Source organism: Sceloporus undulatus, chromosome 3, assembly GCF_019175285.1.
Source record: "Sceloporus undulatus isolate JIND9_A2432 ecotype Alabama chromosome 3, SceUnd_v1.1, whole genome shotgun sequence".
In the NCBI taxonomy this organism is placed as follows: Eukaryota; Metazoa; Chordata; class Lepidosauria; order Squamata; family Phrynosomatidae; genus Sceloporus; species Sceloporus undulatus.
The window spans coordinates 256891685-256907974 of NC_056524.1; the positions used below are offsets into that span (position 1 = coordinate 256891685).

Below are 16290 nucleotides of genomic sequence, written 5' to 3' on the forward strand. Positions count from 1 at the left end.
CAGGGGGTTAGTTTGTTTTTGGCACTCACAAACTACAAAAGGATTTTTACAAGTGTATTTTGCCCATCATTAATTCATCCCATTGAGTCAAGGTTGGGAAAATGTATGGAAGCCAGGGTCCAATCCTTTTCCATTTCACCCTGACCCCCAGACTGTACCCCCCATAACAACCCCAAATACCTATCTGTATTCCATCTAATATGGAAACAGGAAGAGCTTTCTTATCACATCCTGTCACCATTTTGAGAATGACTGAGGTATTTAGGGTAGTGCAAGATTCTAGTTGCTTATGGAGACGAGATGGGGAAAATTTGACATAATTTCATATATTCAGCCAAATATTGCCATTTAACAAAAAAATATCCAAATGTGCCATTTGGATGCTGTGCCGGAGGTGCATCATGGCATGTGCCATCTAAAAGGGTGCGCGCCAAAATGACACACGGGCATCATTGTTAGGGCTTGGAGTGTGCAGACACTCAGCCCTCACCCCATCCATAGGCCAGCACAAAGGTCTGAATAGCCCCTATGCCACAGCTGGTCTATATAGCCTCTATGCCATTGCATATAATGAGACTTCAGCATGCATGGATTTTGGTATCCATGGAGGTCCTGGAATCAAATTCCAGCAGATACGAAGGGCCCACTGTAGTGACTTTTTTGTAAAATGGGGCACATTATCTCTCAACCCCATCTCCTGGACAAAAAATAAAAAACAAAACTTCCAGTCACTACTGGACTTGACTTTAAAAGCAAACAAACGTCTACCTCTGTACAACCCACAGAATGAAAAAATGGCAACTATACCACTGGAAGTTTCCTGCTCTGTTTATAGTAGCCCACTTCTTTGATAAATCATGAGGCTTGAGGAGAAAAGTCAGGACATACATTTAACATCTTTGGATGTTGATTTTTAGAGACCTACTTACTTCTCTGAAGATTGTGTATACAAATGGGAGGGACAGGGTGGGAATCATGCAAAGACGGACCATTAAATTGTTGTATGAGAAATAACCACATTGTAGACCACAGGCCAGCATGGTATTAAGTGCCACCATGGTATAGTGGTTTGAGTTTTGGACTATGACTCTGGGGACCAGGATTTGAATTGACACAAAATTCAGGTCAGACCAGCTCTGAACAAATCTTGTCAAGAAACCTGTGTGATAGGTTTGCCTTAGGGTCACTATAAGTTGGAATGAATTTGAAAGCACACAACAACAACACCAGAGGTGAGGAACTGTTAGGGGTTGAAGGGGTACATCAGGCCCCTAGAAGACCTTTGAGAGCCAAACAACCACATTGTGTTCCTTCACCTCAGAATTTTTCCCAATTTTTGAACTCCCCCACATTATTATTATTATTATTTAAAACTAAAAATGCATGCAGGCAATTTGGACATGTTTTTGTCCTCACTCTAGCTCTTTCAGACCCAGGAAAGGACTTTAGCTGATCAGAGAGTACTGTAACCCAACTTTTGTTTGCTTCCTGGTTAGATAAAGGACTTTTCTGACTCCACAGAGCTGTAGGAGGGGAAATGGTGAAATGGTTTTGATGTGGGGCTATTTCTAATTTCAAATTAGATGGGGAGTGAATGGGGTGGGGTTGGGTTCCTCAAATGACCTCAGGGATTGTTACCCCCAAAGGTAGGGGACCTGGGATCCCCACCAACAGAGATAGTGTATTTGGGGAATTTATTAGTTCAATGGGGGGGGGGGGGGGTCAAGAGCTGGGCAAGCTTGAGGATTGTTTTCATCTATATATACCAGTATCAACTGTGAGAAGACTTCAGATTTAATGAATAAAGAAGGCTTTATTTAGACTTAGGCAAGAGAGCACATAACCACACAGTAAAAATTAAGTCTAATACATCATACAAGTATAACTGAAATGGAGATATGGAAAGTGGGGTGTGGCTCAGACAGAGGTTGAGGGCAACAGATGAAAGAGACCATCTGTGCACACATGAAGCTAGAGGCTAATGTTTATATCTGATTTCCTGGCCTGGAGGGGTACTTTGAGCTCCCTTGCAGTGTAATAAGGGGCTGGTGGTCTTCCTAGGGAATCAGCAATGAGTTTCTACAATGATTGAAGGTTTAACAAAAACATTGATTGGATTTAGGACAGCCCCAAGACAGAAGAATAGGGAAGTTGGTTGGAAACACAGCAGGGGGTAGGTAGAAGATACTGTCTTACTTAGCTTAGTGCCCATGGGCCTGAATAGGCAGCCCTTTAAAGCCACCCTCCGGGCAGCTTTGGAGTGCAGCGTTTTGAAGCCGCATGTCCTGAAGCTGCCCTGAAGCCGCCTGGAAGTTGGGCAGCTGCACTGATGTGGGCATCATTACACTCTGGCGGTGCAACATTTATATTCTACATGCTGCCGGAACATCATGAAGCTACCATGTGGCCATGGTGGGGCTGGCAAAGCTGGCTTTTCCCTGGCCAAAAAAGGAATGGATCTTATCCTCTCCTTTTTCTGCTGGGTTCATGGTGGACTGAGGCCACAGTGTGTGTTTGCCATGGCCCCAATCCATCTTTGGAAGGGACAGCTTCAAGCCATCCCATCTGTTTTCCCCTTTTGTCTCTAGCGAAAGAGGATTTGCAGAAAGCCTGGTAGAGGATGGAACAATCAGCAAATGCATTTCACCTTTATTTTGGTACTAACTAGATCCTTTGCAAGTTTTTGGGTCAATATACCTTTCCCATGAGGCACTTCCTAATGTTTCAGAGATCATCATGGCCTCTTAAAACATGCCTAGCTCTAGGCATGAAAATATGAACCAATGTGGGGGTGTCGAGAGTGCTAATATGATCCATAAGGTGCATTTTCTACATCCCTGTTATTGACCCATCTAGAACTTGAAAAAGTTAATTTCGGTACTAGAACACTCAGAATCCTGCAGCCATCATGAGCAATGGCTGGGCCATTTTATTTCTTTGTTCTGGTGTTAATTACTGTTAGTAAGGGAAATGAGCACACTGGAGTGATTGCTATCCCTTTATGTGGAAAAAGAAGACCTTGGTTCACAGTCATTGTGATGGGAACAGCAATCAGCTATCTCACAGACTGGTTGGGGTCAGCAGAAATGAAGAGGTGGTGTTTCTTGTTCTTTCCCTTCTCTGTTCAGCCAAGAAAGGCCATGACTCAGACATTGCAAAGTGCCTTTAAGTCCCACTGATTTCAATAGGTGGAACTTTAAAATGTCTTTAATTTGGCCATTGACATTAAGGGGACTCTACACACAGTGCTTCACTTTGACTGGGTCATGTCCAGAGGCTGTATACTCTATGTTCAAGGATCACATTTGGGGGAAGAACTTGTCTACAACTGATGTTAAATAAATGCCTCATGTATGGTTGGTGCATGAAAGACCAGAATATACATGGATTTCTGGGTAAGTCCTTCTTCCTGAGTTGATGGTCTTTTCCAGCATATGAATCAGGAAAAGATGTGAAAAAAAAGACCCTGCAAATGATCAAGAGACTGGAGAGATCATTAAAAATAATATCAAAAGATGCCTTATTGGACAACAGTGGGAAAATATAATGGCCTTAATGATCAGTTCTTGTGTTTCTGTGGTGTAGTGATAAATGTTCACATACAGGTGTACATTTATTATAGGGTGAGCATTAGAGCTGGGAAGCATTAAATTTTTTTTACAAATTTAAAGATATAATTAAAACAGTCTGTTTTTGCATAAAAAGGCATGAAGGAATCCCATAGCACATTTAAGATTCACTGGTTTATTCTAGCATGAGCTTTTGTGGATGTGAATTGATATGCACAAAAGGTGCCTCTACACTGTAGAAACAATGCAGTTTGTCACCACTTTAAGTGCTGTACTGCCATCCTATGGATATGTAGTTTTATAAGGCCTTTAGCCTTCTCTGCCAAAGAGTGCTGATGCCTCATAAAACTACAAATTCCAGGATTCTGTAGGATGCAGCCAAGCCAGTTAAACTGGTGTTAAACTGCATTATTTCTACAGGGAAGGTGCACCCATGATGACTGCAATGCTGTTTCAATTGCAAGGCATTTTCAGACAAGTATCTGGAGAGACCCCTTTGGGTTCTTGCTGACACTACTTGTCTCAATGTGTCCCATGATCTGAAGAGTCCTGGAGTTCTCATTTCCCAGTGCCCCAATCTGCAGTGTTTCAAATGGTGTTTCTATTTCAGACAATACTGGTTTGGGCTACTGTTGTACTGTTCAAGCAATGACAAAAGAATCTAAGTCGACATGACAAGGGGAAAATCCAAGACTTAAATATAAGGCAGTGGTGTCACTATGGAGATGTGGAGAGTGTAAAATGCACTGGGTGATACCTGAGAGGAGTCAGGTGACACTTGGTTGGGCCCTCCTCTTGCTCTGTGTGTGTGTGTGCGCGCGTGTGCAGTGCAGTGCAGTGCAGTGCAGTGCTGCTGCTGGCATCCACACCTTCTCTGCTGCCCTGGTTCCCTTGACCAATGGAGACAAGGCAGCAGAGAAGGAGGGGTGAGCACCCACACATTGTCCCCCCATCTTCCCCAGTTTCTTTCCTGGCTTGTGGCTAGTCTTGGTGGTTGGAATACAGGCTAGGGGGCAGGGCAGACTGCTGCTACCACCACCACCACCACCAGGCACCTGCACTGGGTAATACCAACACTAGGAATGCCGTTGATATAAGGTGTTGCAAGATGCAAAGGAAAGAGAAGTAAAACTTGAAAACCTTATTATCACTTCATTCATGTAACAGAGCAAGGAGATCTCATCAAGTAGCCTTGCACTTTAGCCTATGATGTCATTGTTAATCTCTGGAAAAAAAACCAGTACCTGAGTTTCCATTGAACAAAGTCAATCTACTCTTGATATGTACAGTACATATTCCATCGATAGGCCAAACCAGAGCTGGATAGCTTTGTGTCGGAGGTGAACACTTAGTGCAGACTTTATTGCATCAGGGGAGTTGGCACAGAGATGTCTTCCTGTTTTATTGGGGAGACATCTCCTTATATACCTCTCTTCCCTTCCCACGTCGCTCATGGGAAATTGCCAACCTTAGATGAGACAAGGCCAACTGCATCCTGATCACTTTATCTTATAAATTCTGTGTTATAAGACATTCCATTGCATACCTTTTGGCTCTTAAATAAAGCTGCTTGGTCTCTCTGACAGGCACTGCTTTCCAAATACCAGTGAGCAATCTCCAGCTATTAGGACAATGTATTTTATCATTGTCTCCCCTTAACAAAATTTCAACAAATCATTCTCAACTAGGCATGGGAATATGTAGCTTGTGGGTCACATATGAATCAAAAGGCCTCATGAGCAACCTACTTCGTGAGAAATCAACAGACCCCCAAAGGAGGTACCAGGAGGCTACCAGGAGACATAATTTTCCCCTTTAAAGTTATTTTGTCCCCTGAGATATTATTTCCTCCAGAAATTGCCGAGTCACTTACTTTGGGGGGGGGATGGGCAAGCTCAGCATTCAGGTGTGGAAGCAAAAGTGGGAAATGGGTGCACATATGTACACCCTGCCTTTGACAAAGTCCAAGCCAAATTTATTGTTTTTGCTCTATCCTTTTAAGTATTTTTTTATATACTTATGGCAACCCTAAGGTGAACTGATCATGGGATTTGCTTGGCAAGTTTCTTCAAACCTAATGAGAAATTGGCCTGGAGCCTATTGGTTACTCTCAACTAGAGTAGGTCCATTGAATCAATTACTGAATGGAGTCTACCCCCATTGATTCAGATGGTCTACAACAGTGGGGGCTAAGAACTGGATTTAGGCTATGGTCTACAGAAGATGCATTATTCAGTACCCCCACCCCCAAATGTGTTGACATGGATTACCCATTTGTGTTTATTGTTTTCTCAATTTGCTATTGTTATTTGGCATCAAGTGGCCTTTGACTCTGTTCATGGTGACCATATGAATGGGAGACCACCATAAACCCCAATCATCAACAGCTTTGCTCAGGTCCTGCAAACTCAAGAGCTGAGGCTTCCTTTACTGAATAAATCTATCTATAATGTGTTTCACTTTTCTTACTGAGTTCCACTTTACTGAGGTTTATCATATTTCCCATTAAGTCATATCATGTCTTGATATGTTCAAAGTACAATAACTTCAATTTAGCCATTTTGGCTTTTATTAAGAATTACTCTTTAAACCATTTATTTGTCTTTTTGATGGCCTATGATATCCACAGAACCATAGCACCATATTCCAAATATTTTACTCTTCTTCCAATCAGCTTTCTTTATTTTCTGGCTTTCACAACCATATATAGCAGCTGGAAATACTATAGCATGATGATCCTGATATAGATATTTAATATGCCTTTACACTTAAGAATCTTGTCTAGTTTCTTTGTAATTTCCCTTACAAGTCTTAGCTCTCTGATTTCTTTACTACAGTCTGCATTTTAACTAATGACCAAGGCAAAGTATAGAAAATCTTTAATTATTTTGATTTTTTTCATATGTTTACTCTATACATGACTGGTGATTCCCATATCAGTGAAGTGGTAAATCCACTCTAGGTTTTCTTTCATACTTCAAGGGAACTGTCTAATCTGAGAAACCTATCTGGCGATAGTGTTCAACTCTTTGTACAGTTCTTTTGAAGATCAGGCTAAAACCTGTGTGTAAGGGAAGATGAATCTCTACCTTGAGAAAGTAGAATACCAATTTGAACATCTAGAGCAGCTGTTCTTTGGAAACTGTTTGTTTAGACAAACCAATCCGTCAACAGTATTAAGGAGCAAATATTCACACATCATTATCTTTGTGTGATAAACATATTTTTCTAATCACTTTTCTCAAATTGTACATTCTTCTATTTCTTTGCGAAAGTTCGCTGTAAAATTGCATTTCTTGCAAAATTGCAAGCTACAGGCAGTTGAAAACATAATTTTGTTATAAATAGTCAAGGAAAGGAGTCTTCCATTTCTCTTAAAAGGTTCATAATCAACCTAACCCATCAAGAATGAAAAGGAGAGGTGGCTACCAAATATTATTGGCAGAGAACAATCTCTTTCAGAAGGACTCTCTGTGTTCACCAAAATGTCCTTCTCTGGCTGATGTGATCAAGCAGCCTGATCTTTGCGTTCCTTGGAATTAACTCTTTTCTTCTTGCTTGGACTGACAATTATGGGTTACAAAAATGACAAATACAGCAGCAAGGTAGGCAGCCTTCTCTAAATGGGAAAAAGCCCTAACTAAAAAGATCATCCATTTTAAATGGGGCGGAGGGAGAAAATTGTACTTTTGTACTGTGTCCTTTTAAAATGATCTAATTTTAGATCCCTGTGTACTAGAATGAAGGGGAGAGGGAGAGAACTTTCTAATTGGAAAAAGGAGTCTACCTTTGGCACACTGGCCCTATGTTTTTCTGTCTATTTTATTTAATCATAAGTGTGGTTATGCTTTCAATGCATTCACTTAGAACACTTGCAGCTAAGTCACACTGACACTTCTGATGACTCTGTTGTAAAACTGGGCTATCAAGAGTGACCTTGCCACATTCTTTGTAATTTGACCTTTAAATATTCTTAAAAGCATTTTTAAAAATACTTCTTTTACTAGAAAAAAAAGTGGCATAGACTTCTTGAGCCTGGATTGATCCATGCAATAGAATGAGGTGGTGTGGTCCTGAGCCACTCAGATGGCAATTTTGTTGTTGTTCCCTGCTTTCACGTCACCTCTGAATTATGGTGGCTTTTCTTGGTTTGCATGTTGGACTACAGGACACCAGCTTTGAATCCCCACTCACCCAGGCAATTTTGGGCATATCACTTTCAGCCTTAGAAGAAAACAGTGACAAATCTCTTCTGAATAAACATTGCCAAAAATTCCTATGATAGGATCACCTTGAGTTGGAGTCAGCTTGAAAGCACATAATAACAACTACATTACTGCAACGTTTGGAGAAGGATGAAAGGATAATTGCACTCTGAGCTGCATATTCCTCTGGGAAGTGTGAATCAGGTCACTTTGCTTTTAAAAATGGATTGGGGAAAAATCTTAGAATCATAGAGTGGGAAGAGACCACAAGAACCATCAAGTCCAGCCTCGGCCCTGCGGGAAGACACAGTCAAAGCACTCCTGACAGATTACTCATCAAGCCTCTGTTTAAAAACCTCCAAAGTAGACTCCACAATTCTCTGAGGCAGCGTGCTCCACCATCAAACAGCCCTTACCATCTCTTCCTAATGTTTAGGTGGAATCTCTTTTCCTGTAGCTTGGATTCTTTGCTCCATGTCTTAGTATCTGGAGCAGCTGAAAACAAGCTTGCTCCATCTTCAGTATAATATCCCTTCAAATATTTAAACATGGCTATCATATCACCTCCTAATCAATTCATTACAGATGTGTAGCTGGAGAAGAATACTAAGGATCCCATGGACAGCCAAAAAGACAAACAGATGGGTCCTAGGGCAGATCATGCTAGAAATCTCAATGGAAGCCAAGATGACAAAACCAAGGCTGTCGTACTTTGGACACATCATGGAAAGGCATGACTCTTTGGAAAAAACAATAATGCTAGGAAAGGTGGAGGGAAGCAGGAAGGGAGGAAGGCTGCATGCTAGATCAATGGACTGTATTAAGGAAGTCATAGGCATGAGTTTTCAGGAATTAAGCAGAGAAGTGGAGGACAGGGAGTCTTGGAGATGTCTCTTCCACAGGTTTGCCATGGCTCGAAATCAACTTGAGGTCAGTTAACAACAACAACAATAACAACAACAGGAAGTCTTCTCTTCCTCAGACTAAACATATCCAGCAACCTAATCCACTCCTCATAGAGCATAGTTTCCAGACCTTTCACCGTTTTGGTCACCCTCCTCTGCCCCTGCTTGCCAATATCTCCCTTGAATTGTGGTGCCCAGAACTAGACACAGTGAGCAAAGCAGAATAGAGTGGTATTACTTTCCTTTATCTAGACACTATACTCCTATTGATACAGCCTAGAATCACATTGGCTTTTTAAAGCTGCTATATTACATTGTTGACTCATGTCAGGAAGTTCTTCCTAATGTTTAGGTGGAATCTCTTTTCCTGTAGCTACCTTTCTAGAGTAGCTTCTTGTCTACTCTGAAGGTTTTGAATTGGAAATTGACCTTAGTGGGTTCTGGTGCCTCCTATGTGAGTAGCGGTGGTAAATCCACTAAATGTTTTAGTCTGAACATTAAAGGAACTAAAACCCAAAGCAGATAAACTGCCCCAATCACAAAGGTGCTACTTGCCTCCATTATTTGGCCCTTGAACCTCTTCTGTGCCAATTTCAAGTTTTACAACTGAACTGTTTCCCTACAGTGAGAGTCTAAAGACATAAATAAAGTGGAAAGGGAGGCAAGAATAGATGCAGAACTAAGAAAAAGTTACTGTTTTTAGACTGCTACTACAATTCCATTGGCCAAGCTGTCTGGGAAATTCTGGAAATTTTAATCCAAAACCAGATTTTTTCCCCTCAGCTCTGGGACATGTGATTTCTATGGGAACCACTGAAGCCAATTCCTGTGATCAGAGGTTTATTCTTTGTGGAGGGAAAAGAGACAGACAAGCCATATGTCACAGCCCATCATCCTCCCACATTTCAGCCAACAGAATTAAGCAGTTTTCTGACAGGTTAGCTGCACAGAATGCCAGGACGCTGTGCACAATGCAATTTATCTGGAAACTTCCGCTCAGGTGATCCTTAAAGGTAGCATTGGAATTCTTCTGCTTGGCTTCCGCTGGCTAATAGGAATCTAAGCGATAACTGGTAGGAGCATGCTGAAGCATTCATGCATGTGGAATCACCAGATGCACACCCACACCTTGAAATTTCCCAGTAGTATGAAACAAGAGGGCCAAAAGGCCTGAATAGCATCTACAAGCTGCTATTGCAAGCTGTAATGGAAAGATCTTTGCAACGACAGCTGTTGGTTCCAGATCAATAGTTGTGTGTGTGTGTGTGTGTTTTGTGTGTGTGTGTGTGTGAAGTTTATCACACTGCCTCTGGTGCCCAACTTACCTCTTTGGAATTTGGCTCAAATTCAGAAGTTAGGCTAATTTTATTGCATGGACTTTTCTCTCAAAATGGCTTCCCATTGCCTCCAGTGCTGAATTCGGGCCCCGTAAGTCACTTCGGCAGCCATTTTTTCAAAATCAGCTGTCAAAGCCACTAACATGCTAATAATCCAAACTGGGTTAATCCAATTTGCTTTAGATCAAATCCAAATGGGAATGATTTGCTCTGGAATTCAGGGTTTGCCCTAAACTGTTGCTTTGCCCCACTTCATTTATCAGTGAGGGCTGGACTGGCAGAAAAGAATTGAAGGTGTTAGTATAGCAGTATTCTTGCCTGTGTACAACTTGCTCATTTCTTTTGTTCTGTTGACATAAGGACGCAAACCAGCATTTTCCTTTTATAAAATCACTATCAAACAGCAATAAGACTGTGCACAGAAATGACAACAGGACAGTGTATTTTGTATGATGCCCAAGGTATGACAAGGGTCACCAGGTTACACAGCTCTGGGATAAGATTAGCTCAGTTTATAGAAGATAAGTCTTATCAACAGTATTATTACCCATGATAACTAAATGGAATCTCTGCATTGGGAGGAAATATACAGCATCTTACCCATTTCTTTTGATTAGCAGCTAAACAGATGCCACTGGGCACTGCTGGATAAGAGACAATGGATTAGATGGACCCTTTGGTCTGATCCAACAGAGCTGATCTTATGAGCCTGGACACACCATAGGCAACGAGCCTTTCACCTGATCACCTTCAACTTTCTGAAAAGAAATCATTTGTCTGCAGTCACAGATGTTCGCTCAAGTATTCTTCCTCTTTAGCCCTTCCTTTCTTTTCATCTCCTGCAGACAGCTGGAAGGATGCCAGCGTTGTCACAGACTAATGCTTCTGCTTGAGCCCATGATTTTGTAACCTTTAAGTGAGCATGCAGTAATGTTTCATTTTATGACCTTCCTGAGAAAATTCCACAAGGCTCAAAGGGTGCAAGATGTTGCCATCAGAATTTCAATTGGCGGCAAGGTGACTCAAACTCTGAAGTTGGGAGCTTTAGTATAGCCTACTACCCTTCAAAACGGTTACAAAAGAATTTTTCTCCTTTGACATCTCCTAAGAGAGTTTCCTGGAGTAGATTGTTTTACATTGCATCTTCCTAGAATCTGGGCCCTGGAAGAGTTTTTGCTTTGGGCTTGGGAAACTGCATGACACCATACAATACAGATCTGGTAGCTCCAGTGGAATGAGAAGAATCTCATGTGCTATAACAACATAGATTCATAGAATCATAGAGTTGGAAGAGACTACAAGAGCTATCCAGTCCAACCTCCTGCCATGCAGGAATACCCATTCAGAGCGCTCTCTACAGAGGCCATCCAGCCTCTGTTAAAAAACCTCCAAAGAAGGAGACTCCGCTACATTCCTAGCCAGTGTATTCCACTGTCAAACAGCTCTTACCATCAGGATGTTTTTCCTAATGTTTAAGTGGAGTCACTTTTCCTGTAGTTTCATGTCTCTTTTCCTGTAGTTTGAATGCATTACTCCATGTCCTCGTCTCTGGAGTGGCAGAAAACCAGCCTGCTCTAACATCAATATCCTTTCAAATATTTAAACAGGGATATCATGTCACCTCTTAACCTTCTCTACGCCAAGCTAAACATACATAGCTCCCTAAGCAGCTCCTCATAGGGCATGGTTTCCAGACCTTTTGCCATTTTGACCACCCTTCTCAGGTCACTCTCCAGCTTGTCAACATTCTTCTCAAATTGTGGTGCCCCAAAATGGGCACAGTATTCTAGATTAGGTTCATTGCTGCTGAAAGCTGATAATTTTAAACTGATTATCTACTTTTTAACCAATTAAGATATGGGCTGAGCTCCTATATTACAGTTTACAGTTTGTAACTTTATGAATCTGTAGCTACCCTTCATGTTGCAATAATGCAACATGAAGATGTGAATCCACGCCCTGGAAAGCATGCTCCAATGTGTATCAGGCACTTCCGGTGCATGTTGGGCACTCCTGATGTGCACTGGGTGCTTCTGATGCAAATTGGGCACTTCCGTTGTGTTTCATTGCTTCCTAATCAGTGTCTGGATGTGCATTGGGTAATGCCATGATGAACACCTGTTTTCATTGAGTTATGGGCTATACAAATCAGTGAATCCATGACTGTGTAATGGATGTCCATACTTGGTAACATAACAGCAGCCCCTAGGTTAATGTGGACACTGTGAAACCTCTCATTTCAATTTTCTGCAATTGTGAGATCATTTATAAAGACGTAAGCCCTAACCAGAATGACAGCCAATGTTAATTAATCTGCAGATACCTCAAATATCTCATATCTACAGTTATGTTATATGATCCGTCCATATGTATAGAAATACATTCCAACTCAGTGAAGTCTGGATGAGCTCTGAAAAACTGTGTGGAAGACCTTCTATAATGTCTGTAATTCTATGTAATCCAAAAGATGTGTTCCTTCCATTCTCCCATAAACTACACAACACTACACTACACACACACACACACACACACACACGAGTGCTTGGAAAAAACAACATATATGTTCATTCCTCAGACTAAGGAAGCTTTGTTCTTCTAGTTCTAGATGAGATTACTGGAAAGGATTTTATAATGTGATTGGTTTGTTTCCCGTAAACAAGATGATAATAAGTGGCAATATTTTAAAATTTCTTGGCATGTGAGTTCAAAATTTGACCAGGGGAAAAAAGTTACACTACCCCTCCCTGTCCATTATTTCTCCAAATATAAAACACAGACCAGTAATCTATGGCCTAGATAATTAGATACGTTGGACGTTATTAAATTAGCTGAGGGACAATAAGAGAAACTTATGTAGATAACAATCAAAGCTCTTGGCAGAGTAGGAAAGGGAATAAGGCTTATCTTCACAGATGTGGGTTGACAACCGCTATTCTTACTCATGCTGTTAATATGAGTGAACATTGACAGTGCAGTTTAGTGGTTAGAGATGGGACTTGGAGCCAAGACAAAAGAATTATCATGTGTCTCCCTTCTCATTTGCTTTGTGTTCCATTTGTCACAATTATTTTCAACTTCATTTATCTGTAAAATGGGAACAAGCATAACTAAATTCACAGGATTATTTGGAAGATTAAAGCCACATATGACATGGAGAATGTGGTATATTTTCAATGTGTGGTAAATAAAGGGGAAGCAGACTTAGGACATGTGTGCACTGGCTGTGATCCTCCAGGAGCAGCCTGGAGTATTCTGGCCTCATACTCGTTCCAATCGTCCCCTGTTACCTGGCCCTCCATTCCCATCCCATGGTGACTGTCTACATGGGCATCCTGCTGAGCCACTTGGTGCATCTGCTACTGCCGCTGCAGTGAGTTTCTTTTCTGACGTCAGAATGAAGTGTCCTGCTTTGATCACAAGGCTGGATGCCTTGATCTGACTTCAGATTGAGCAAATCACTACTGTAGTGGATGCACTGGGCAGCACAGTGGGACATCCATGCAAACAGCAGTGGCAGTGCAGGAACAGAGGTCTCTGTATCTTCCCAGAACTGGAACAAGAGGTATATTTTTAAAATCCACTGTAATAAATAAATAAATAAATAAATAAATAAATTTTTTTTTATTTTTATCCCGTTTTTTGCCAGGCAATCAAAACGGCTTACAACAGGTTAAAATACAGCCATATATACATAATGCCCCCCTTAAAACAAGATTAAACAATGTAAGATTAAAAACTACCTATTAAAACCGACTAAGCTAAATAACACCTGTAAGGCTGTTATATCCTGGTTGTGGTGTGGAATGTGCTGTGCAGATAGGGCCCATGTTATTTATTTCATCAGGTACACAATCTATCTTATCCTAAGAACTACTGGAGATGTAGCAAATGCATGTGTCTAGAAGACTGCACTGTTGTTGATGATTAATAATAATAATAATAATAATAATAATAAATATACTGAGGGGGGCAAGAGAAGGAGTGAACTTATGGTACTTTAAACAGTAACAAGTTTCAACTGACATTAGGTTTTATAGGAAATGAGTATCAGGTTAATCTGAAAAAGAAGGAGAACCAGTGCAATTCTTGGTTTCATCAACACTTGTTTATAATGTCCAGATCAAGGGCAGTAGTAGTACCATTCCAGTGCTTTGGTCACTAGGGCTGCATCCACACTGCAGAAATAATTCAGTTTGACACCACTTTAACTGTCATGGCTTAATGCTATGGAATTCTGGGATTTGTAGTTTGTCATGCACCAGAGCTATCTGAAAGATAAGGCTAAATGTGTCACAAAACTACAGTTCCCAAAATTCCATAGCACTGAGCCATGGCAGTTAAAGTGTTGTCACATTGGAATTTTTCTGCAGTACAGATGCAGCCTAAGTCTAGTTCTGGGCACTACATTTCAAGAAGGATATTGACAAACTGGAACATGTCCAGAGAAGGATGACCAAGAAGATCAAAAGTCTGGAAACCAAGCTGTATAAGGAACAATTTAGGGAACTGGATACTGTATGTTTGGTTTGGATAGGAGAAGACTGAGAGGGGATAGATATCTGTAGATATCTGAAGGGATGTAATATAAATGATGGAGCCAACTTATTTTCTGCTTCTCCAGGGACAAGAATGCAGGTAACATACAACGAATTCCTTTCCAGGCATAATTCAAAGTAGTGGCTATGATGTACAAAGTCTTATAGAGCTTAGGTCCAGAATATCTGGCAGATTGTTTCTCCCTAGATGCACCTACCCCATTTTAACAACTTTGGAGAGGGCTTTCTCTCTTTCTACCACTTCACATGTCTGTAAGGATAGAGGCCTCTCAGTGGCTGCTCTAAGTCTGTGGAACTCTTTGCTATCAGAAGCTAACTGCCTTTTTCCTTCCTCCACTGACAACTAAAGCTCCTTTTATTTGAGCAGGGATTTTTGTGACTAAGAGGCTATGCAGAAAGATCTTTTAATGGTGTGTGCATGCTGCGCTTTTATTGTTATTGTCTTATTTTTAAAATATATTGTTAAATTATATATTGTTTTCAAGTATTAGTATTTTAATATGGTAATTTACTTAATTTTTATTCTTGTAATTCAGGTTGTGAGCCACCTTGGGATCAATTCAGGAGAAAGATGGGATATATATTAAATAAATACCTTAAAGATACTAAGAACAGTGTATACATTCTCTAATCTCTGTTCCCCCCCCCCCCCTAGATTCTCTTCTGAGTCTGGCTAGTCTGTGAAAACATGGGTGTTCCACATCACCCAGTGAGCACTGTGACTGATTGTAGGTTGAAACTTGGTTATGTTTAGTGATCACTCTAAAACACCATCACATTAGCTCTCTTTTTGAGTTACATTCTATTTTTCAACATCTTTCTCCTCAGCTTTCTCCCAAACACACCCATCTCTTCCTTCTTGGATCCCAAAACTCTGGTGATAGCTATCATATGTTCTATAAACATCAGACTTTTAATGGGGACCTTGTATTTTAAAAACATTGTAGGCTGCTTGGGGCACTCTGAACAAAAACCATGATACAATTAATAAATTAATAAATACAATCATGAATTCACAGTCTCCCAAATCATCAATGCTTACTCACTGTGTAAAAGCAGCAGTCCCAATATCAGTGTACCATTCCAGATTGTCCCTCTCTTGTCTTGTCTCTTGAGCCACAGCTAAAACAGTTGTCAGTTCAGGCAGCCAGTTCTGAAACAAGCAGAACCCTTTTAATGGATTTGAAATGAAACATTCCAGAAGCAACTGCCCACTTTCCTTGAATTCTAGTATGCAGAAGAGATAGCAGATTCAGATGAACCTCCTTAAACAAAATAACTCATATTGACTCATAAGAGGAGAAAAAAACATATCAAAAATCCACCAACAAGCAATATCTTGAGAAGCAACAAAAATAAGTACAAAATTGTATGCAAGCTCTTGAGATTTCCAGACCTCCTCAGTGGGCAAGATGGTGCTAAAAGCAGGGTGGGAGTGGGGAGATGAGAAAGAGAGTAAGAAAGGTCTGGTGATGAACATGGCATAGTTTGAGTCTTAGAGTAGTTTTAGCACATGTCATGCAGAGTTCAGATTACACCTGGGACTGTTGTGGACATCTACAAGAGGGGTACTGAATAGTTCTTGGCCTATGAAAACAACACTGAAAACAATATAAAGAAAAAAAAACCTATATGAAAGAATGCCCATCAGGTAATGGCCATTTATGCAGTCATTTTTGGGGTTTTATGAAGCACGCATTCGCAATGAAAAGCTGTTG

General features: G+C 40.8%; 1 protein-coding gene across 1 annotated transcript in view; it reads right to left on the bottom strand.

Moving 5' to 3' along the window:
• The window catches only part of LOC121925989 (spermatogenesis-associated protein 16-like), a 184882-nt gene extending 169161 nt beyond the window's left edge, over positions 1-15721 (bottom strand). The window contains exon 1 of the mRNA XM_042458545.1: positions 15619-15721. The gene's annotated coding sequence lies outside the window, so the exon portion shown is untranslated. The remainder of the gene's footprint in view (positions 1-15618) is intronic.
• Positions 15722-16290: the final 569 nt, after the last annotated feature.